The sequence below is a fragment of the Orbicella franksi genome, chromosome 15, assembly GCF_964199315.1.
Source record: "Orbicella franksi chromosome 15, jaOrbFran1.1, whole genome shotgun sequence".
Taxonomy (NCBI): Eukaryota; Metazoa; Cnidaria; class Anthozoa; order Scleractinia; family Merulinidae; genus Orbicella; species Orbicella franksi.
Window position 1 is genome coordinate 5302846 of NC_138159.1, and position 23155 is coordinate 5326000.

The window sequence follows — 23155 nt, forward strand, 5'->3', positions numbered from 1 at the left end:
CTGTTACAAAACAAACCACTGAAGCTCTGTTCCACCTACAAGTCATAACAAATAAATGCACTTAGCTGACTTACGTTCTAGCGCGCCTCTCAGTGACTCTGTTCTCGATTTTCCACTTTTCTTGCTCCGATATCTCCACTCTTCTCTCCACAAGCCGTTACCTTAATCTGCACGCATCGCCCGTCATTTTTTCAGAGCTCATATGCGATAAGAATGTTCTGCAACTGGCTGTTATCAGACCCGAGGTAACGTCCAATAATATTTGTTTATCTTTTCACGACTTCGTGTGAGCCTCCCATTCTGAACCTCGAAAATAACTCGTCAAATCGTTCCTAATAGGCGTGGCTTAATGGCAGCTCCGATTTTATCTTAATGCACCGACGCACTCATCTAAAACTTGATACCTAACTCTTTGTTCAAAGCGCGAAACATCAACATTTTCTTCCCGGAATAAACTACCGTTGCTCACATCAAAGCCATTGCGTGTGAATTTAGTCGAATTAATGATCGTTTATCCACAGCCGAATGGTTATTTACAGACAGATTATCTAGGAAATTTGTAGAGAGACGTGTGCTAAAGTTAGGTTGCTTTAATTGAAAGGAAACATATCACGTAATGTTGTCATGGGAACATGATAAGACCTCCAAGTTGTCAGGTTGCGATTTTCCTAGTTTCGTCGTCAGTCCAGTTCTTGAAATCTTGTTATCAGCGATAGCGATTTAACCGACGTGATGTTTTATGTGTTGAATGAAAAAGATATAAGTGGACAAGATTGCATTGTACATTACCACAATTGTACTCAATGGCAATGTCTTAGGTTTCTCATTAATGACTGGCTCTATTTTTGCAGACCTGTACACAGTACAGGGCAATAAACACATGGTTTGGTCACACATAAGGATTTCATTCGCAGATCAAAAAAGTAAGAACCACCTTGTACAGCATGACAAACAGTACCACATGAAAGTACTGCTCAATAGCTTTTGTTTGAATGGTCACACATCAGGGTTTCATCCACAGACTTAAAAGTTGGAATCGCCTTGTGCAGCATACTAAACAGTGCCACATGAAAGTACTGCTCAATAGCTTTCATTTGAATGGTCACACACCAGGGTTTCATCCACAGACTTAAAGGTTGGAATCACCAGGTAAAATATAATAAACAGTGCCACATGAAAGTACTACTCAAAAGCTTTCATTTCAATGGCCACACATTAGGTATTTTGTACAAAATTTATAGAAATCATAACAGATTTTCTCCTTCAATGAACACAATTCATGTTTTCAAAACAACTTTTGCATAACCTCTGTGAAGGTCAAACTGACACGAACAACTTTCAAAAGTGTACATATTTCTTTTGGCAAAATCTCAAAATAAATATAACCATCCTTTATATCTTGTATCTTCATCGTGTGCAGCCGAAAACATGCCAGTGAATCACAGATATCATGCACGCTCGGTAAAAAACAAAAGATTTTTCACCGAAAAGATGATAAAATCTGCGGAGAGGGCATGGTCTATTTTTTTGAAAAACAACGCTAGCACGGGTGGGAATGATCCCAAACTTGAAAGAAGAGCACCTCTCGACAAAAAAAAAATCGTGCAATGACGGTAAATCTTGCGAAAACTAAACTAGTATTTTCATTCCATGAAACAAAATGTTTTGCGAGATAAACGGATAGTTAGTCTTCGAGACTAGACTTATCCCATTAACAGCATTACATCTGATTGATTAAATCAAAACATGAAATGCCTCGTAATAAAGGTTCCTTTGTGACTTGCCGTGTCCTGAAATGTCTGGCGTTTCGACTGAAAAACAGAATCTCAATGTACAATGTGTGTTTTACTAATTGCAAACAGATAGCTACAGCAGTGATGCCCTACATCGCAATTACCCGCATTTTTTTCTTGACTTTGGCGTTGACTCAGACCTACAAAAATGTAAGTTAATATGCATCTGTGTCAACTACATGTAGTGGTTTGAATATGTGTTTGATGTATACTCCTGTACAAAAATTCTGTTTTTCTTTTTCTTCCTTTTTTGCCAATTTAGATTTAGTATTTTTATTGAAATTTAGGATTTTCTAAAATATTCTGCCATATGGCTTGAATATAATGTTATGAATGTAAAGTATTTGGGATAATTGTGGTATTGTATTTTGGTATTTCCATATACAGCTTACCCTAAGGCCTCCCAAAGTGAATATGTACAATGATGCAATGGTATTTAACGAATTGAGCGTCCAACACTATTAGTAACAGGTGAGCGGCGTCACTAGTGTATGGGAGCCACTAAGACTGATCAAAATCTAATTTCTCTGTGCAGTATCGATACGTTGCCAAGCCTACAACTGATGAGAAAAAGGAAAATCGTCAGCTAGGCGGGGGAGGGTCCGGGAGTTAATGTCGACTTGATTTAAAACCAAATTTTCAGATCTGGCGTGACAATAAATTAATTGCCTTGCAGTCAGTAAAGTTAAGATTCAAGTATGTATGAAGTATCCGTAATGTATGCATTAGATTCGCCGGGCACATGTAAGGTTCGACGTCTGAATCGTAAGTGATGCAGACGTCCAACTCTACATTTACCTGATAGCGACATAAGGTTCGGAAAATGTAAAGTTCGACGTTTAAACCGGGCCCAAGAGGCTACTTGACTACTACTGTCCGTAATGGAGGTGTCCATGTTATAGCGGCTAGCGCTTTCAATCGAAAACATGTATACAGATCACTTCAAATTGCTCGCATTTTAGCATGTGGGATTGATACAAAGTGAGACAGATCTGTTCTGTACATCTGGAGTGCCTAGAATGTGCTGCATCAAATTAGTGAGTATGTCTGTTACAGTTCCAGTAGTCAAGTTACTATCAACTGCTTCCAAATCATATTCTAATAGTTCTCAATTAACACCTCGCCTCGAATGGGCCATTGCATGTAGTGCCTTAATACAATTCCTTGCTGTAAAAAAACACTTCAATTCTGTGAGAGAAGACAGTCGTAAGACAGGATGTCGCAGAGTTCTCAGTTTTAAGTATCCGATTAGCTAACTTCAAGTTTAAACAAAGAAAATCTTTGTAATTTTAGGAAACTGCATGATTCAGCTTGCCCAAAACCTACATTTTACCTCAAAGATATTGTGTCGAATTAGCAATTAAGTTCGACGCCACTAGGTTCACATTTCAATCAACTGTCGAACTTAATTATTTTGGTTGACTCAAATGGGTGTTTGAGCCCGCCTTACACAGACACAAACAGTTCCAAAAGAAACCAGAATACGTATGATCTCAAAATTAATAATTTTGACAATGTTGGTTCGAACTGGAGTTGGATCGTTAGTTTGGTTCGAAGTAAATGTTCAAATTTCAAAGGTATACATTCACCATTTTTTCGGCGCATCTGGACTTCAGTTTAAAGTTTGCCCCGATTTCAAGTTTTCTGTATAGAGATTAGCGTTTCAATCTTCGCTAATCGTCCGAACCATCATCCTAATTTGTTTTTACCACTAGCTTCGTCGGTTGTCTAAACTTTCTTCAAAGGCGGTGATGGACATGTTGTGTGCCGCAACAAGATTTAAACTGTCGAAATCATGACATAAATTTATGAAGAAAATATCCTGCAGCGATGGACTAGAACCTCGACCAGGGAAGTGCCGTAAACAAATAAATAAATTACAACATTTGGAGAGAAAGCCACATCAGTCTTAGTTGGTTTTCATACGGGTCCTCTATCCTGATCGAATTGGAATTTGGAGATGTTGGTTTTTGTGTAGGGAGGAAAACCGGAGAACGTGGAGAAAAACCCTCGGAGCAAAGCGAGAACCATCAACAAACTCAACCCACATATGGCACGGGGCTGGAATCGAACCCGGGCCACACTGGTGGAAGGCGAGCGCTTTCACCACTGCGCCATCCCTGCTGTGCGCTAAATCAATTCATGCTATAGGTTTAGGAGTTACTGAAACGCCTTCACCCAGACATTGCCAAGAATTTTCTTTTTTCTTTCTTACAAGTCCGACAAAACCTACCTAGCATAACGTATTCTTACTTTGAAATGCAGATGCAAATTGTCTAAAATCATCTCATCTCCCATCTCTTGATTCTTCGTAACCAAATTTCGTTTGAATCTTTTACATTTCTGTCCAGGGCCGAGGAAAACATTTCAGGCTAGGATGTTGCGACACAACGCAAAAGAAATCTACTTTTACAATTTAATACCTGGGATAAGAAAGAGCAAAGCACGGCCATTACCCATTGTTTTCGATAATTTTTTTAAAACAGAGTTTTCAGAATAAGCCGACCCCCGACGCAGGTGAACCGCTACTTCAAGCATTTGCGCCGGGTACTATTTGTCACAGAGTTTTTTAATACCCAGTTTTTTTTTTGTTTTTTTTGTTTTTTTTTTTCACCAACGAAATAATCGGGTCTGATCTTTCTGAGAAAATAAATGAACAAGTGAAAAACCAAGCAGGGCATGCGGCTATTATAGGTACATTTCGAACCTCGAAGCAAAAGTACATTTTTGGCGGGCATAACGTACATCGTATTTGACGGTGGCACATTTTCCGCTCTGAAGCGGAGGCAATAGATTATGTTGTCTTTTATTAGTTACCATTGACGATAAAACAATAGGCTTACAACTGGTCACAAATTGTTTTAAACCTCCACCTGTGCCCTTGATGAATGCGAAGGCGGTCTTCGCCGTGAAATGCTGGTCACTCATTCAGGTCAAAAGTGCTCCAAATGTACCCTGATTGACGGTTTAAAAGGTGCCTTAACAATAAAATCCTTTCATAACGCGAGAGTTCAGAATTTAAGACAAACGAAAAATAAAAAAATTAAAATCCTGTCGAACCAATCTTTACACTGTAATGGACCAGATTCATCTGCAGCTCTAAAAACACTAACAAAAAATAAATTACCAAAACGATCTTGATGTTGAAACTTTTTTCTTGAACTTGAATAATTGAAAACTGAAAAAAATAACATTACAGTGGATTGTCGTTACTACAGTTCAATTAAATAGAGTTACAAGCCAAAAATGAGGATACTGCTATTGAAGAGGCTCTCTCTGTAAAAACCGAACACTGATTTTACTTCGCGAAAATTCGAATTTTCTCATAAGCTGGCATTTCGAAGCCCTTACCTAGTCAATCACTAAAATGAGTTTTATTTGATTAAAAATTCTAGGTATTCTAGGATTGATTGAAGTTCGGTCCGCTCGACACAAGCTGCATGCATGCCTACCGAAACTGGAAAAATAGCACACATTGCCGGCGCTCTTAAAAAAAATAATGTTCGCTCAAAAGTCTCAATTCTTTTTTTCAACCATAGATATATCATAGCAGTTTCTTTAGCCATGTTGCAATGATAATTCAATGTTGTTCCTTCAACGGTTAAAAGAAGATTTTCTACCCGTTAAATCGAGTTTTGAACCAAACGCGAAAATAGCTCTACTTTGAAGGCACGTTTTAAAAATGTGGCACCTGTTTGAAACTGCTGAACTACATGAATAGAAAGTATAAATTTCCCTTACTTTAAAACAATAATAAAATTTGTCTGCCCACTAGGTTTTCAAAACTAACGTGTACACTGGCTTCATCCCGCAACTGAAATCACTCTTGGGTGCTAAAAATGCATCAGAATGCACCTCAAGGCACGCAGATTTCAAAATGTCCTAGGGCCCAGCAGTTCCTCCAACAGGAGGGGAAACTCGGCAATTCTCACATCATCTCCACTTGGTCGTCTCTATCGTGGTCCAATAGGCCCCGCCTACTTTACGATTTCCTCCTGCTACTTTATTCTTTTAAATATGGAAACCCTAGGAAAATGGTGACAATTTCTGTCGGCAATTTGGCAATTGAAATAGAACTTGGTTCATTTGTTTCTTTGTTTGTCTAGTTGTTCTTTCGTTTGTTTTTTAAGATTAAACAAGAAAGATAAAGACAATTTTATTGTAACCTTAAACTTCAACCGATAAACATTCATCAACGGTCTTGATAAGAGTTAACTTGTCATTCCTTTCTACTGTAAAAAATGCGATTAATGTGAGTTTATCGACCAGACAGCAGTTCACTGTTTCTTCTTAATGATTCCTCTGGAAAATTAGACCTCACACAAGCAGGAAACGAGCAGTTAATATCTGTTATTACAGTTGAGCCTGCCGTCTAATATTCCTTTGCTTAAAAAGGCATGCAAACGAGGCAAACGGGTCAATACAAAGCAAAATTGACCATTTCGCCTCGTTTGTATGTCAAACCGCTGATAACTGTAATAACAGGTATTGAGTTATTAGACGATGTACTCATAAAGGGAGACTGTGTAAGCTTCAGTTGATATTAGTAGTGTACAATCATAGAGGAAGTCGGCTTAAGCGGATTTCTTTTCAAATTAAGCGGATAAAAATCCAGCCGTTTCGATATTATGGAACACCTGCGCACTACAAGCTTTCTGCAGTGTTAGCAGGCAGTCACTAAACAGGTCTTGGCATTTAAATCGATTAAACGATCAATTTATTACTGAAAATTGATTGCTCAATTAATTAATTGATTAATTAATTAATTACTGCTGCCCACACAGTGAGAGGAAAACGACGCTCACTTTAAATAAACAACGTTGGATTAACAAGCTACAAATGTAAGAGGTGTAAAGGGCTTGGAAGGGAAACAGTAAATTCCAACACGAATTTCCGCTTAACTGTGTGTTTCTCAGAGAATGCAGTTTTGAAGTTTTACAAGTCACTTTCTAATGTGACCATGGGGGAGATCAGGTCCGAACAGAAAGGATATGTTGAAAGGTAATTTTTAATTTCCTCCTACCTAATTTTGTTGTAATCTTGCACACTTTACTCATCCTGTTACTGAGTTTGAAAATTAAAGTAAAACATCAGCTCTCACTGACCGCAGTTACGAAAATCAAGAACACAACATTCCAATGAAATCCTAAGTTTAGAATATTTTACAAGATCATTTCCGTTCAGATTTGCCCCTCTAAAGTGATTGTTACGGCTAGTTATTCAACTGTGCTATAAAAAAAAAGTTACAACTATTTGCCCGGCCTCGCAGATGCGCGGTTTAGAATTCGAGAATATCTTGGGGTTTTGCAATTAAACTATGTGTTCTAAAGAGATGGATTTAAGGTCTTTCATGAACACAAACATCGAAATTAGGTCTCATTTCTTCGTGGTCTCCCAGCCTACGCGCAGAGCAGCATCTTTTCAATCCTTCCTTTGTCGGCGTAGGGTGCAGAAAGCCGGGAGAAAGACAGCGACAATTCATTTGTGTAAGTTCTGTTCAATTGGCCAGTTTGTATTGCACGAGGGAGAGAACATTCGTGTTCACATGCTGTGTACATAGGCAATGAGCTCTGTATGGGTTAAAACATATTCTTTTTTAAACTAAAGGAACAAAAATTTAATCGTTTTAGTGGCTTCAATACTGAATATAAAAGTTATTTAAATAGGATTACATATCACTCTAGAGAGGAGTGTTTTAATTTCTTTTAAAAAGCACTTTGTTTCGCCGAGTCGTCGTTCCGGCAATTTACTTGTCAAGTCTCAGAGAAAACTTCTTTCTAGTACGTGACGTTATTTAAAAAGTTTTCATTCATCTGAATCGAGTAAAAACAACAAGACGTGTTAAATTAGTGGTGCTATTAAGCCGGATATACAAAATTGCGACGACGAAAAAGAGTAATGATAGGTGATTAGTTTACCACATGTGAAAATATTTCCTTAACCACGTCAAGGCGAACACAATGTTTAAGAAATACGGAAATGTCACACAATAAACCATTGCTTTGCTATTTTGTCCCCTACGGAAACATCAGAACAAAACCTGTTTATATTGGCCTGACAATATCAGTATTGCATGTGTCCATGTATATTCCTGTGTTTTGATTACCCGCTTAGCGAGAACACATACATTATATGAAAGTCATGCAAACCTAAATATTGTACACGATTTCATTCTATCTTCAACGTCCAATTATGATTTTGCTGTAGAACTATTTATAACCTGGTGGCTGGGCGGATATGACATTTATTACACGGCCAAGTGCAGTTTTTCATTGCATGGTTTGTCGAAAATGTAAGAATGGCCGTTAACGTTTTAGACGTTTGCATAGTTATCGAGGGCGACACCCCGGCCGGAAGTAAGAATTGGAAGGCGTGGGCTGTCATAACGAGTGTGTGGTTGGGATGAGAGAACGCGCGATTGAAAAATACCGAAAAACTAATTTTACTTCGATAAAAAAGGTAGCGATACTCTTTGTACGAAACCTAAAATGGTTAAAAACATTTAAGAATTTATAAAACTACGAAGTCTTCCTCGATCCGGCGGTATTCAATCTTTGTTTCAGCTTATTAGGAAGCCTAGACTACTATCTCGCAAAACTGAAGGACGGGTTGCCGGCATTTCTTTATGTCAGCTTTAATTACTGTGCAAAAGAAAAGAAGTATACTTAATATCCTCCACAATTTTCACAAAGGCTAAATCCTTCAGTCGTGGTACATGTATACCATGTTTTAATGACAGAGACCGTTTTTAATTTCTGCAGTAATTTTTGGTGCTTATTGACTTGTCTATAGCCATGTGGTATGAAACGGTCTTTACCGAAATCGTTTGCAAATTGGTTTCGATCAACCAGCTACATTTGAAGCAAAGGAACGCTACATCACAAAGCAAACTGAAATTAAAATACTCACCTATTTCTTGAAAATAAATTCAATTCCCTTTTCCGTTCTTTCGCTGACACTTTCTTCTTGCTTTCTGATATGTCTTGCTTCAAAATGCCATCCCCCGCCACATACAAATCTGTAGGACGAATAACAACACGTTGTAAACACGTCTTGACCTCTACAAGATATCTCTAGATTGAGCAAAACTCTAATCGTGTTTTAGCGACCTTAAACGCAAGCAAACAAACAATGGATTATTTAGCTTTTCCGTGATAGCGCAATGAATAAAAATCTAAAAATTCTTTAGGATGATAATTATCCAGTATCATGCGTCAACTCTACAACAATATCATTTCGATATTGTTGGTCAATTAATAGAGCCTCAAAAATATAAATATGCATCAACGTATAAACTGTTTTTGACCTTTCCAGAAACGTTCGCGGAGAAGCCAGCGATGTTTTGTCGTAGTTTTGGCAACTTGGCAAGTAAGCAAAACAAACAAATATCGCATTTCTATATATGTTTATAGGGAGAGTAGGATCGCTCGAAATAGCATTAAAAATCGAGGCTCGACGAGACATCGAAACCCACCTAGTTCCATTAATATTTTTTTCTGAATGGGAAACGAACGTCACAAAAAAGGGAGGAATCAAAGAAATATGAAACACGATTGGTGAAGACTGTGGCAAACTGCGAGGGATAAACCCTATTATTGGCGAATTATTTTTATTAGGATTCTTCGTCCTAGACGAGATCTTCTGAGGACTCGGCAAAGATTTCAGGACATTTTGGCGAGACTGTTTGTAATCATTAGGAAACATTCTTCAGTTGAGTCTTCGCCTATATCTGGGTACATCTTGTGATAATTTTTTCTCTCAAAGTTACTTATACTGAACCTTAAAAGATTCACAACATAGCTTTTATCTCAATTTGTCCTCATTTCGATCCTTCAGTCCACCCGCACCATTTAGTTATCAACACTTGTTAATAATGGTACTGTTCATTTGTTTAGCCGTGAACTGTTCTAGCAAATCAGAACATTATTTTTGGGTCTCCTGTGACCTTAGAAAGATCCTGCTAAGCCATTGTCCCTTTCGATAAATACACAACATGTACAAATAAATAAATTCATCATTTTAGTTAGCTTGCATTTCTGATTCTGGCCTAGTGAATCACACTTCAGAAGAATTTAAAACGGCGATTGGAATTTGGCCAAGTTGTAAATAAAGCAGATTTTGAGTTCCAAGTCATTTTTTTCAGCTTTGACTGTCGAAGTATTACATGTAAGTTGTGACATTTTATTAGTAACCTTTGGTCATACATATACCAGGTCAGAAGCTAAGCTTTTATAAAGAAGAGACAGAGATGACAAGTAATAAAGAAAAAAATCATTACTGAGCAATAGCTTCATTCTAAGCAGCTTAATTTGCCCAATATCTCTTCTCTGTTCGCAATTTTTTGACAGTAACAATCTTCTAGAATGACCGAAAAAGAGGGTTTGAAGGCCACGAAAGATTGGCAAAAATTAATAGATTTACCAAGAAAATTTTCCATCTCGTTCAAAGTAATTGAGTGGTTTCCTTATGTAAAACCGTGACTCCACAATCTTAGTGCAACAATTAAAGTTTCAAGTTACCACAAATTTCTGAAATACACGCGAAATCTTCACAACGAGTTAGAGATTTGTTGATGGAAATGAAGAAATTATTGATGTTTACATCTATTTAAAAAAAAACAGAGCCCTTTTTCGAAACTTTTTTCCCCTTTAGTGGACTAGAAACAAATATATCCTTAACCGGAAAGGAAAGTTGACTTTGTTCAAAGCAGGTTTTATTTGGCAAGAGTTTTGTTATGAAAACCCTTCGACAGTGGTAGCTTCTAGGTTGACAAAACCTTTCAACTTAAACCGTACTAAACAGAGTACAATGTAGCATTGTTCTATAATGTACTCTATTATATACAAAAGGCGGAAAGAAAAACAGCAACAAAAATACGGGCCGGAATATATTGACCTCTTGCTAATTGTATCTCCCTGACAAGATATCGCCCACATATCTAGGTGAAAGATCTAAAATCTCCGTTTCAAAAATATTAACATACTCAATTATTTCCCCGTTTCCTGTGATGGCGTTTTCCTTCCCAAGGGATTTCGTAAATCTTTTAACTTTGCTTACATTAAGTGAAAAGCATACATTCCCAGTACATAATATTTTATCTCTGTATGTCTTTTTCCATTCTTTTACATAAAATTACAAGTTTTTATTAAGCTTGAAATCGAAAGGAAACCATTGATAACAGTGCTACAAAGCGAAAACTACCAATGAAGTCCTTTACACTTCAGCGAAACAGGCGGCAATTTAGGGTTGAATTATATGCTTAAAGGCATACAGAGTAAAATCTGCAAATAAAATCTCTAGCCTTCCTTGCAAACATTCCGATTTCTTCAGAACGAAAGGAAAAATAATATCAAATGAGGGTTTGTTCTCGTGTCGAACCAGACAATAATTAACCCGCGCAAATACTTCTAATGATTATCACACTCAGTTACAATGCACTCAGCTCTGAAAACAGCTCTTTGCAAAGAAAGAAAACAGAGCGAAGCTATATATATCGCAAAACTAGAATTCTGGTGAAGTCCTGAATTGTTCCAGATCTTGGAACAGCAACAAACACTTTCTTGGACCCAATCATTCACTCGAAGCATATGGAAAGCATGTTTACGTAACTTTGCTAAATTCAAGTTTCACCTTTCTTCGATGCCTTTGTAATGAAGTTTTGAACAATAATCCCGTACAGCTTGTTTTTTTCTATGAGAGTTGTGTTTGAAAACTACACCTTACCTTTAAGATCGAGTCGCTTGGTTCATTCAAACAAGAATTGCCTTCCAAGTATTCAAACACTCCGGCGACTCAGCATGAAAGTGTAGGCCGCCACACAATGATCTGAAATCTCTTGACACTCAATTCAACTAATGCTCTTTTGAGATAATCCCTTTAGACGGCTCGCACAACAAAACTCAACTATGACGTCGCCATGTGGATAACTTGATTAAAATTCAGTTTAGAAAATTATCGATGAAAACATTTGAAGGCACAAATACGCGCACGGTGAAGAAATTTTTTCACGCGCTTACATCCTAAAGCACTCGACGCTTGCTAAAACGAACCAGGCTTCCCTCGCTCTACGTGAAGCAAACTTTCCGGTCATTACAAGCGAATGGTTTTTAGTTGCGACCCTTTTCCGCTTTCGGCTTATTGGAAAGAATTTAAACAATGCATTTGGTGGAATCTTTGTCCATAGCTTTAAACACAGCGCTGTATAAAAGACGGTCGATGCAAATACCTTTCGCAAAAAGCTCTCGCTTTCAGTTGCTCCAAAGTTTACATGGGTGCCACGACGGAAAACAATGAACAAAAGAGAGCTGTGAGACAAGGATTTGGCGTGACCGTAGTTAAAGCGCTTTTTAAACTTTGCCTACTGAAAACAACGAAAGTACGCTAATTGACGCCAAATGTTTCACCAGACTTATTAGCTTGTTTGCCCAGTATAACACATATTTACAGTAGGTATTGTCAGCGTAATCGAATCGTGAATTGCAGCGTTCGTGCGACCTTTCAACACTGACAACAACACAGAGGGCAGACTTCAGGAAAGAACAAATGAACAGACCTTTAATAAAAGCCTGTCTCTGCGGTTTTCGGCGGAGATCAACGAAGATAGATCTACCGACCTCAGTCTGCCGACTGCCGGCGTATTAAAAATACTTTCTCTAAAAATTTTCTTGCACGGATATTTTTTCATAGCAGGAAAATAATTCTCAAATCCTTGACAACTCGAGACTGCTAAAAATTGAAGTTTCAACTAACAGCCTGTAATATACTCGCTTCCTTCAAAGAGATTAAGAAAAACCGCATTGGTTGTAGAGGGTCTTCGTTCCCCCGCAAGAATCAAAACTGACACAGAACGGGACAAAGTGAGCCGGCAGGCGGAAAAACGGTTATCTTCAAATTAAAAGATACTAATCCGTTTTAACTTGTTTTGGCGACAACTTCCGGTCGCAAAAACATCGAAGACTCCTCGGTTGTGATGTGATCACTTGTTCCTTGCCAACTTCGTGCGTACGTACACGTTGATTGTCGAACTATCGTTTCAAAATGGCTACAAGCTGCCTAAAAGCGACTAACTTTTGATGAGAAGAACTCTTTCCTGTAAATCGTGAATCCCAAAATCGTTGCTTCATCCTATACTCCAACCTGTTAACCTGTAAAAGGCTATTTGAATTTAAACTGAATAGGAACGACGCACTAAAATGGCAGGCGGGAATTCTCGTCTCCATTTGATTTGGTATGGTGTAAAATTAAGCAAGACGTGTTTAAAATTTACCACGCCCAAATCTACGGTGAGTAAGGAAAGTTGGAAACCCACGCAAATCAGCCACCTCTATTCAAACAAACATCCATATTATAATAAATATTCCGGTAGTCAATCGATCGAGTTTGCCCCGAACTTTAAGAACAGATAAGAGGTAAAGTGACCCATCAAGGCCGGAGTTTATCCCGGTTTCTGTAGCATGAAACGACTAGGAGTATTTCTACTCCCCTCTGGATGGGATGCTAGTTCATCGCAGGGTTATTTCCAGCATTTAGTTTGCCGATATCCATTTGTAAACCTGAGTGGAGAGAGGGACTGTGATAGTAAAGTGTCTCGCCCAAGAACACAACACAATGTCTCCGGCCAGAACACAAACCCAGATCGCTCGATCCGGACTGAACTGCACATTCCCAAGAACAGATAAGAACTTTGTCGATGAATGGCGTCCGTCTGAAGCGCGAAGGAAAAAAAAAAAGCTAATGCGTAATCTCACTGTGCAGACGGGAAAAACGACATTAACAAGATGCTCTGGAGAAAGGAAAGCTATTGTTCATAAAAATACATTGTCTACCACTAAGATAATGGAAATAAGAACAGAATCATCAGACGCCGAAATAAATGATGTTGTCTTTCAATTCTGCAACGCTAAATTCTCCGCATGATATGAAAATATTTCTATGATTTACACTGAAAGAATTCTTATTTCAAGTTTTAAAGTGAAACTTGAAGGGTTGAGCTGAAAGAGTGGTATTATATTCTCTTGAATACAATTTCCTAAACTTGGTAGTTTGTTATTTTCCCCACACCGATCTTTTCCTATTTCCTGTTACAATAACGGGCTTTATTGCTATTAAAATAATTGTCCTTTTTCCCTTCAGATTGATCTCATTTAAGGTTTTCCCATTTTCCGATTGTAAGATTTGCTTAGATTTGCCAGTTAGTTTGGATAGACAAAAGTTCCTTTTATTTGCGCATGCACGAGAAGAAAAAAAGTGTTCGGCCTCACGCGAATTCAGTTAGCTTCAAATCCTTCAAGTGTCTTTAATTTTAGCCAGAATTTTTGCGTTACTCATTTGTCTAGCTCATCTGAATTACATCGAACTTTTCATAAAGACTAGAACCACGCAAACGTTTCATCATCGAAAACGTTTTAGAACTATTGCCGGTAGCTTTAAACTCGCTTCGTCACAATCTCTATCCGTTTGCCTTCAGCCATCTTTCCGACATTTGGAAATTTCACACATTTTATATGCAAGAAAATCGCTTGAATGCTCCTAGGAAAGATGGCTTAAAAACGACAGAAAAGCTCTAAAATCTTTAAACCAAGCATATACTACACTATGTCGTTAGCACGAAACGGCAGGGAAAAACATTGCAAAAATATAGCTTTCCTTCTACTTTATGGCTGTGTAAGGTTCGCATGACATTGTGTGGTAAAATGTACAACCGCCATCTTTTTACCTAAGAAGGATTGACGAGACATTTTGTTCACCAAGAAAGCTTGAAATATCTGTAATATTTCTACCACGCATTCGTTAATGGAGCGAATACAATTCAAGAAAACACTCGCGCAAAATCTCGCTTACTTTTATCCTCTGTATGTACCAAAAGATGTCGTGTGGTGAAGTTGAAACCCAGCTGGGTTACTGATTTTCATTTCAAAGTTCCGCAAGGTAATCCTTGTCTAGACAAAGTTCGCGCGGATTTCGTTTATTTTCAGCATGAGGAAGTCTGTGGAAGTTGACTGACGTCACGACTTCCACCCAGTTTACCCACTCCAGCGCGCCTCGCGATCATGTAAAAACTCGCCATAATCAGCTTAAAGAAGGAAAAATTACCGGTTTTCACTTTCGTGATGGTATTTTTTTTCTTTAAGTGAAAGAACCACAAAATGAAAATCGGCAAAGGAGTTGTTTGCGGTGAGCGAAAGTGAAAATTTCCCTCGTGAAAACTTCTGTGCCCAAATTATAAATAGTCTATTTTACAGTTTTCTGCTCAGTGAACCTGGCCTTTGAATGGAAGTGAGGGTGCAGGTGACCTAGTTTTGATACAGACCTCACTGCTTTTGTTGTGCAAATCAAGTACGTTCTAATGCTAACTAGTTGCATTTAAGTCAGAAAAGCAAAGAGATCTGTATCAAAGCAAGGTCACATCCAGCATTGCTTGCATTCATAGGCCAGGTAACTAAGCACACAACTGCAAAATAACCTACTATTAACGATAAATAAAAGAACGAGAATATTCCATACGAGCTATAGGAGCCTGATTTAATTTCAGAAGAGGAATGTTGAAACACTGTAGTAAATGCCTAATAAAAAACAAGAAGATTTAATTTATTTCGGTATGATAACCTCTAGATAAGGGTTACACTGGCGTTAATTGCCCAGCGAGGGGGCCGGAGTTTTCACGAAGTAGGCGAAATTTCCGCCATACAAACATCTCACTGTAGCAGGGCGGATCGATAACTCAGACAGCACGTATCGGTGCTAACCGCTGAAAAGATTTGTATTTACGCATGAATTTTATTTCCAGCGCAAACACTATATCATCACAGTCTCCTCTACTAACTATGAGTACATCGATGAACGAACGTCTCTGCATTTTCATTTGCAGGCATTTTTCTTTTCGATTGGGATATAGTTAAGCTGACTGCCGACAAAATTTGTTTTGTTTTGAAAGGATTTAGTAAAAGGATTCTTGTAAAAAAATTTTCCGCCGCATATTATTGTCTGCGTTTTCCGCCAATTTGAGATCAGATATGCAGGCGGAAATAGTCGCGTGGGTGTTGGAAAAAGGTCCGCGCTGGGCTCAAATACCGACATTTTAAGAGTTAGAATTCCGGAACTTTTCAGCTCTTGGGCAAGACGATCTTTTACTCTCACAGTGCCTCCCACCAGCCGCCAGATCTCGCGGGTTTGGGTGGTTAGGTCAAAATAGTGGGAAATAACCCTGAAATGGACTATCATCCTGTCTAGGATGAGGGGGGTGGGGGCGGGGGGGAAGGGGAAAATAACAATTCTACTAGCTGCTCTATGTAATCAGATCAGACAATACCTCAGTGCCTGATCCAATCAAATGCAATGGATATTAACAGACTGTTCTTTATAGGAGGTACACACCAAAATTAAAACAGTCATGCAGAGAGACAAATTGGATAGGATATATGGCTGTCCTGTATCTCCATTTAATCTAATTTCACTAGTATTTCCACCCTGAAAATAAGGGACGCCGTTGTTTTCCGTCCCCGACGTTAATAACTTGTTCTTTTCAATCCTGTCATCCAGTCGTACCTTCCATTCTTATGTATTCATGATAATATGTATTTGTGCAACCAGCAAACGTGACGTCGTGGTTTTAAGAAACCCTCATTAACATATATCTGTCACAAGCCGGCTCAGTTGTAAAATATATTTTCAAAATTAGTTTTAATGACAAAACGATCAAACGTTTTACGTATGAGACAACTGTAGTCAATCAAATCTCACATGTTAAAGCCCTGCACAAAAGCACAAAGGGGATGTAATTCAGATGTAATTCAGATACCGTGTGGAACTAAATTTTTGCGGGAGTTTACTGTTTTGCGAATCAGCGATTTTTTTGGTATTTTGCGGGACTGACTAATATTTGCGATTGTAAAAGACTGGTTTTTATTGCTGAGTACTGATTTTTGCGATTTTAGGAAGTCCCGTTTAATAGCCCTTTTCACGGTTAACTTTGCTCATTTGTATTACAAGAAAATCTAGCATGTATGTGGGGCTATTTTGTCGTTTTAGCCCGAAATTGCCTCGCATCCACGTTGCCGGATTACATTGTAATGCAAATGAGAAAAATTAACCGTGAAAAGGACTATTGAAATTACAACATTTTCGCATTTTTGTTTATGTAAGACACAGTAATCCAGTAATCAGTGTCACTCTATCGCAGTTACATCGTACTCTTGTGCGGAATTGTAGATGCTTTTTCTAATAGAGTACCTTCAGACGATCCCTTCCTGTAAACCTTTTTTCGGTTCTGAACGTTTTGTTTCTCATTTCATCATTTTGATGTCTGTATTTATCATTTCGGTTGTGGAGTAAATTTTTTGCGGGTTCTAGTTTTTGCGGGAACTATTCTTTGCGGATCGTGGAAAAAACTAGGCTCGATTTCCGCCGCTTTCTCGAGTCCGGTCTACGTTCCCCCCGAGAAGAGAAAGGAGCGCGGGCTACTTTCCCGAACAGCGGCTGGTAATCGAGCCTAGGAAAAAAACCGCAAAAACCGCAAAAATCCAGTAGAACCCGTAAAAATTTGTTGCCACATGGTATTCCGATTTCTCGAACCCAAAAGTCATTTCCCTCCTCTTAGACGAGCACTGTAATTTTTCCCCAATTTTTTCAAACTTTTTTCCGTTTTCCTGGTACGTTCGAAAAATCGGGATTCCCCAACCTCGTTTCGAGGACTTTTCCCTTAGAGATTTGGAGGGGCGAGAAAAGGGAAAGCCTGAGAACGAGATTAAAATGTATATCCTCCAAAAAACAGCAAGCGATTATGTTGCATCCATCCTTTTTTTCAGTCCTTTTCACGTCATTGAACTAAAATTCGTAATTGGGTATTGAATTCTTTAAGTTTTAGCATGAGAGTTTTTTTTTCTTTCTTTCTTTCTTTCTTTCTTTCTTTATTTATTATTATTATTATTATTATTATTATTATTGATTTTGACCGTAACCCTAAGTGGGTATAGGGCCAGACATTCTCCTTCGCCATGTCACACAGTCACGAGCAGCCACTGTTGCCTATTTATTATTATTATTATTATTATTATTATCATCATCTATTTATTTGTTTTAAATAATTCGCAAGCCGAAGGCGAGAACAACGTTCTCCGATGAGGACCGGACAAACTGGTTACAAAAAAAGCTCTTGCAAATTGACTATTTTAAAATAAGAAACTGATCTACACTCGGCAAACGTGTGCGGCTTTCCTAGCAGAACGAAAATTGCTAACAATATTTTTTCTTCGTTATATATATATTTAAATAAGTAAATAGGTAATCTTTCTTTCAGCAGTCCTTGTTGCAAAATTCGGACTACTCAGGGCAACCAATCAAAATGGCTCTTTTCATCCTGGTCCAATAAGTCAATAAAATACCAAATTACGTTAACGGCTTGCTTTAATTTGTAAGGAGAAAGTGAAATTACAAAATGAACACATTGCAAGTATCGGATAGTTAAGTAGTAAAAGCTACAGGGTGGGAACTTTACTGACGAATAGCGCGGGGTTTCTGGAAGTCGAATTTCGCAAGACCTCCGTATGGTGCTTCCATGCACAGCGGGTCTCAATGACCGCAGCGGAAACATTTGACAGCTAATGTTTTGTCTAACACTCGTTTGTCAAAGTTGTCGAGCTGTAATAACAAATGGTGTTAAATATTGGACAACATCGCTCATTGGGGAAACCCATAAACGCTAAAATTGATCATAAAGCAATTGTTTTTTTTAAGTAAATGGCTTTGAAAACCATTTCAATGCTATTCTAATTCCCGCTTACGGTGTGTGAAGAACGATTGTGCGAAGAACAACAAAAGTGTTTTCTCTTTTAACCGGCAATAGTGAATTTCGACCCTCAACATCTGTTGCTATTAGCTAGTTCGTGGGTGATCTAAACATGCAATATCTAACATCGGTTTTCTCTCTCCGGCCAGAAACACAAGCTATCGTTTACAGATCCAAAAAAATACAAATCCATTAAAAGAAATCATAACTCGAGAAAATGCGGCACAATTAATCTTTTCCGGCTGCTTCATAAATGTTATTGCGGAGGTCTAATAAAATAATTTTACAAAACGCAGTTGGAAAACTACGATCCCTCCCTATTTTCCGTCGTCAATTCGACAAATTTTTCCATAAACGTTTTTCTTGGTCTTAGCAAAATACAGGCGTAGATTGAGTTTTTCGTCCCAGAATGTTTATATAACCTCGGTTATGCCAGAATTTTCTCCATTGTAAAATAACTTGTGTTGGTTATTTTCCCCAGCAGGAACACATGTTTTCAATTTGTGGGTTAAACATGTACACTAAAGACTCGGCCATCGTGTTATTTGCAGTGGCTCAGTATTAAGATTTACCCAGAATTTCCATGTTCATTCTTCTTTTACACTTTACCATTTCGCCGACCACCTTTTCTATTTTATTGTCTGTGTTTGTAGAGGGTGGTCCTCGCAAGGTGAATAGCTCTACGCGCTAAACAATTAGAGACCCCGCGCCAGTCGCTCTGCTAGAGGGTTCCAAATTTGGCTGTGCTATTTTCCGTTGGCTTTTCCTCCCAGGCAATGCGAAATTTCAACGTTTCGAGGCGAAAACGTTTTTCGGCTGAAACTATGTCGCTTTCATTACACCATGAATATTGCCTTGTGGTAGAACGCAAGCTATAATGTAATTATTTTTTTCCAAATATTTAAGTTGCTACCTCACACTTACTTCTAACCAATCTGATAAATTTTTCCTCTTCTCGTCCACGTTATAGCTCCTGTGTCACAGTGCGAAATTTCCAGTTGATTTCTGCAAGTTTCTCTCTCAAGATAAAGCGATTTTGCTGAAGCACAAACTCCTATAAATGAACGTGAATTATCCCGGCGCCAAAGGCGGTCTGAAGAGATCTGGAATCAATGGTAGTGTGTTCTGTAATTAACCTTTTATGTTAATTACTGCACCAGGTCAATTAGGCATTGAACAATGACAGCTAACACTGACAGCTGAAAGGTTGAAAAGAGAAATAAAAAGTTCTAAGTACGACTCTTTTCAGATAGAGACAAATTAGAGATGTTTTCTTCTTTTTCAAAGAGCGTAGAAGTGATCCTGCCAGGAAAATTCGAGTTTAATTTGAATAAACCCGAGCATTCCGAAAGATCGTAATTGTTTTGGGTGGAAAGCAAAGTGAATTGTGGACAAATGAGGTCGACTTTTGTAATTGATTCGTTGAGTGAGGTCAACCTCTATTTGATTTGATTACAAAGAGTACTTAGATAACAATATTTGTGGAACTGAAAAATACTGTGGAACCTGAAAATACTTGTGGAACCTGAAAAATACTGTATGACTAATTCGTACCTTTACGGTATAAAAAAATACAGACAGATGCGTCTGTTTTAAGCTTTAGAATTTGCAATTAACAAGCGAAGGGTTGTAAGCTTGGATGAACTCTCGTGCAAACTATAGCTTAACCGTTATTTACTTAAACCGGAATTGCTGGCAAACTTAAAGCGTTTTCCAATTAGATCGATGCATCCTGTCTAAACAGTTTACTCAATAATACAAGCTCTTTTAGAAGAAAAAAAAAAAGATTAAATTGAGCCGATAAGATTTCTAAGCTTTTTCCAGCCCTAACCAATTTATAGAGGTCTTTGACAAATACGAGCAACTTAAAAGTTTTGATGTGACTCGCTTGATGAAAGGCACAGGCGAGTCATTTCTCTTTTTCCTTTTAATTTTTTTTTTCATTTGTTGTCATCCCTTCAATTCGACGCAGGTGACCTGTAGTACGCATGCGTGTTCTGAGTCTTCGATGCCAACTCTTTTAAAGCCTATGCAAACGTCCTCATTGTTATGATCAAAACACTGACTCTCCTTACTGATGCTGTAAAGTTATTTTATTATTACTTGAAAGAATTTGGTCTCACATCAAAACAATACTCTTTGTTTGACGAGTTTTTACTTTACCCAATACTCTTAGTATTGTTTGAAACTTTTAGCACACAGTCCTTTAGTATTTAATACTCATGCTACCACGGTTAAATATTTATAACTTAAAATTGAAATGAATTCATATATCGTGATTAATATGAATTGACACTGCGTTTAAATTTTGCATTTTCTCTTTCATCGTTTTGAAAAGTTATAAGCGGAAAATTTCAAAACTTTAACGAGTTAGAACATTCGTGTGTCCTTTTCAGATTTTATTGAACTATACTTGGCTTGACACTTGTAGATCTAAAACCGTACATGTTTCGAATCAATTGTTACAACTTCCCTTTTAAGAATATTTATGTTTTTGAAACTACACCTAACGCAGAAAGAATTAATTATCTCTGAAAAACAAGCGAAAACAAAACGATGGCAAATTGTTATGACGCCGAGCTAAAATTCGCTACCAAGGTCATCGTAAAAAATCTATCGAACGCAACTCTGGTTTTGCAGTAAAATTAAAATTTCTTGAAAACATCCTCGGTTTTTTTGTAGTCCTCACTTCAAATTATTTTATGAGTACCATTTCCTTCTATCAGTTCTTTGTGGCTTAATTTCGGTATCTATGAATCGCTTGGCAGTGTGGAAATCAAAATAAAACACGTTACTGCAACCTCAAGCACACCTCGCCTTTTGTTAAAAAAAATTGTTCATATGTGAAAGCGCTGAAGAATTAAAATTTGTTCTCTTTAGTAAAATAAGCAGAAAATCTGATAACAATTATCCGGAATAATTGCTTAGTGGCCAATATACAGATGTTAAGGAATAATGAAATAGGCGACTTGAAGACTAGATAGAGTCAATACAATTAAACTCTATTGATTTTCTTACCAGGTCATGTTAAATTCGACAGGCATAGTGTAGTGCTGTAGTGCTTTTACAATCGCGTACAAATTTCTTTTGGGAACCTGAATGACTTTCCAGAGGTGATATAATTGACACAGTTGTAGACTCCCGCCTCAGTAGTTATATCTGTTAAAATATTGGTTTAACCGATCGTTCATCATTGTTGTTTCTTAGTAATTATTTCTTTTAATATTTTTGGTACACTATATCATAGCAGCTTTTTCCGATCTTCTTATCTCAAGCCAGTCTCAAACTTGTTCTGCAAAACAAGGCAATCAATCTCTCCTTTCATATTACCATCGGAACTGATTTATAGTTTAATTTAACTTGATTAGAGTTTATCTCATCTAACCGATAAAACAAATGTTAGCAAAATCATTTCAAAGTGAATAACTTGTCTTGCGTTACGTTCGCAACTCTACGTTAAGATAACACTTTTGCGTCTTCGAGCATTCGATTCCGTTATGTTTTTGCGTTACGCGCCCTCAGATGTCAGTGAAAACGTGAAAGAGTAGGGCAATAGCGGTTTGCCGTATCATTAATATTGACTTTGCTTCAATCTACTGGAGTCACACTGTCTGGGTATAAATCAATGATATCCTATTATCAACCTGAATTGATTAATGTTAGATTCACGTAGTAGGGAGTTGCATTTACATGTTACATTCTCTACAAGTAACAGTTATACAAGCCAAGAAAAACATGATAGAGCTGTAACCAGGATAAGACACATTAAAGTGAAAAAACGTTCTCTGGTTAAAAAAGATTAAAGATTAAGATTTTTTTTATCTTTTTTAACCAGAGAACGTTTTTTCACTTTAACAGTTATATAGTGTGCATATTTTCTTTGTCGACATTTCGCGCAATCCTAGAAATACCTTGATAATGACTAGATAGGCATGTTGCGCCAAGTTCCCTAAACCTTCCAAAATGTTTTGTCGCTTCCGGAAAATGCTAAGTGTGCGACACAAATTGTTTTAACTTAAATCAAATGAGAGAGCGTGAGAAATTCATTACTTGCACGTGTGATGTACGCAAAATATATTTTTAACATCCCTAAGTTCCACTCTTAAAACATTTCTTACCCACACAAAATCCAGCAACTGAAAATTTTCTACTGCCGGAATCCACAAAAATAACCGTCGTGCCGCCAATTTCGTCAAGCATTGCTTCAACAAACACGTCTTTTAAGCAGTGGCAAATATTTCATTTCCAAGACTCTGAAAAACATTATTTCACTCTTTAAACAAGTGCACTTTTCTGTGTTTGAATATTCAGATGCCCACGTCGTAAGAAAATTCCTCACGTTCACATCATACAGTAGGAATCCTTTCCAGATCTTCACGGCTATCATGTGCCGATAGCGCTGGCTCTACTGTATAGAACATCAAATTTGCGATATTTTTTGTGAGAAGTCGGCCGAGAGAGTGCCTGGTTCGGCTGGTCAGCTACAGGAAAAAGAAATAAACCACCAGCGAAGTAAGAGCCGCGCTCGACCCATGGTCACGTGGTTAAAGAAAAACGTTGAACGTCGACCTTTCCTACG

At 37.8% G+C, this 23155-nt stretch overlaps 2 protein-coding genes across 4 annotated transcripts in view; both read right to left on the minus strand.

Annotated features, from left to right (window-relative positions):
- The window catches only part of LOC145469685 (uncharacterized), a 65091-nt gene that overhangs the window by 39496 nt on the left and 2440 nt on the right, over positions 1-23155 (minus strand). Inside the window, exons 3-4 of one of the 3 annotated variants that reach the window (XM_081453457.1) lie at positions 19501-19775; positions 8703-8811 (exon numbers count right to left, since the gene is read on the minus strand). The gene's annotated coding sequence lies outside the window, so the exon portion shown is untranslated. Of the gene's footprint in view, positions 1-74; positions 1027-8702; positions 8812-11516; positions 13639-19500; positions 19776-23155 lie in introns of those variants that run through there. The other 2 variants (XM_081453456.1, XM_081453453.1) reach the window with 2 other exon arrangements.
- Positions 1-23155, minus strand: part of LOC145469724 (mitogen-activated protein kinase kinase kinase 2-like) — a 147933-nt gene that overhangs the window by 26005 nt on the left and 98773 nt on the right. The window lies entirely within an intron of this gene.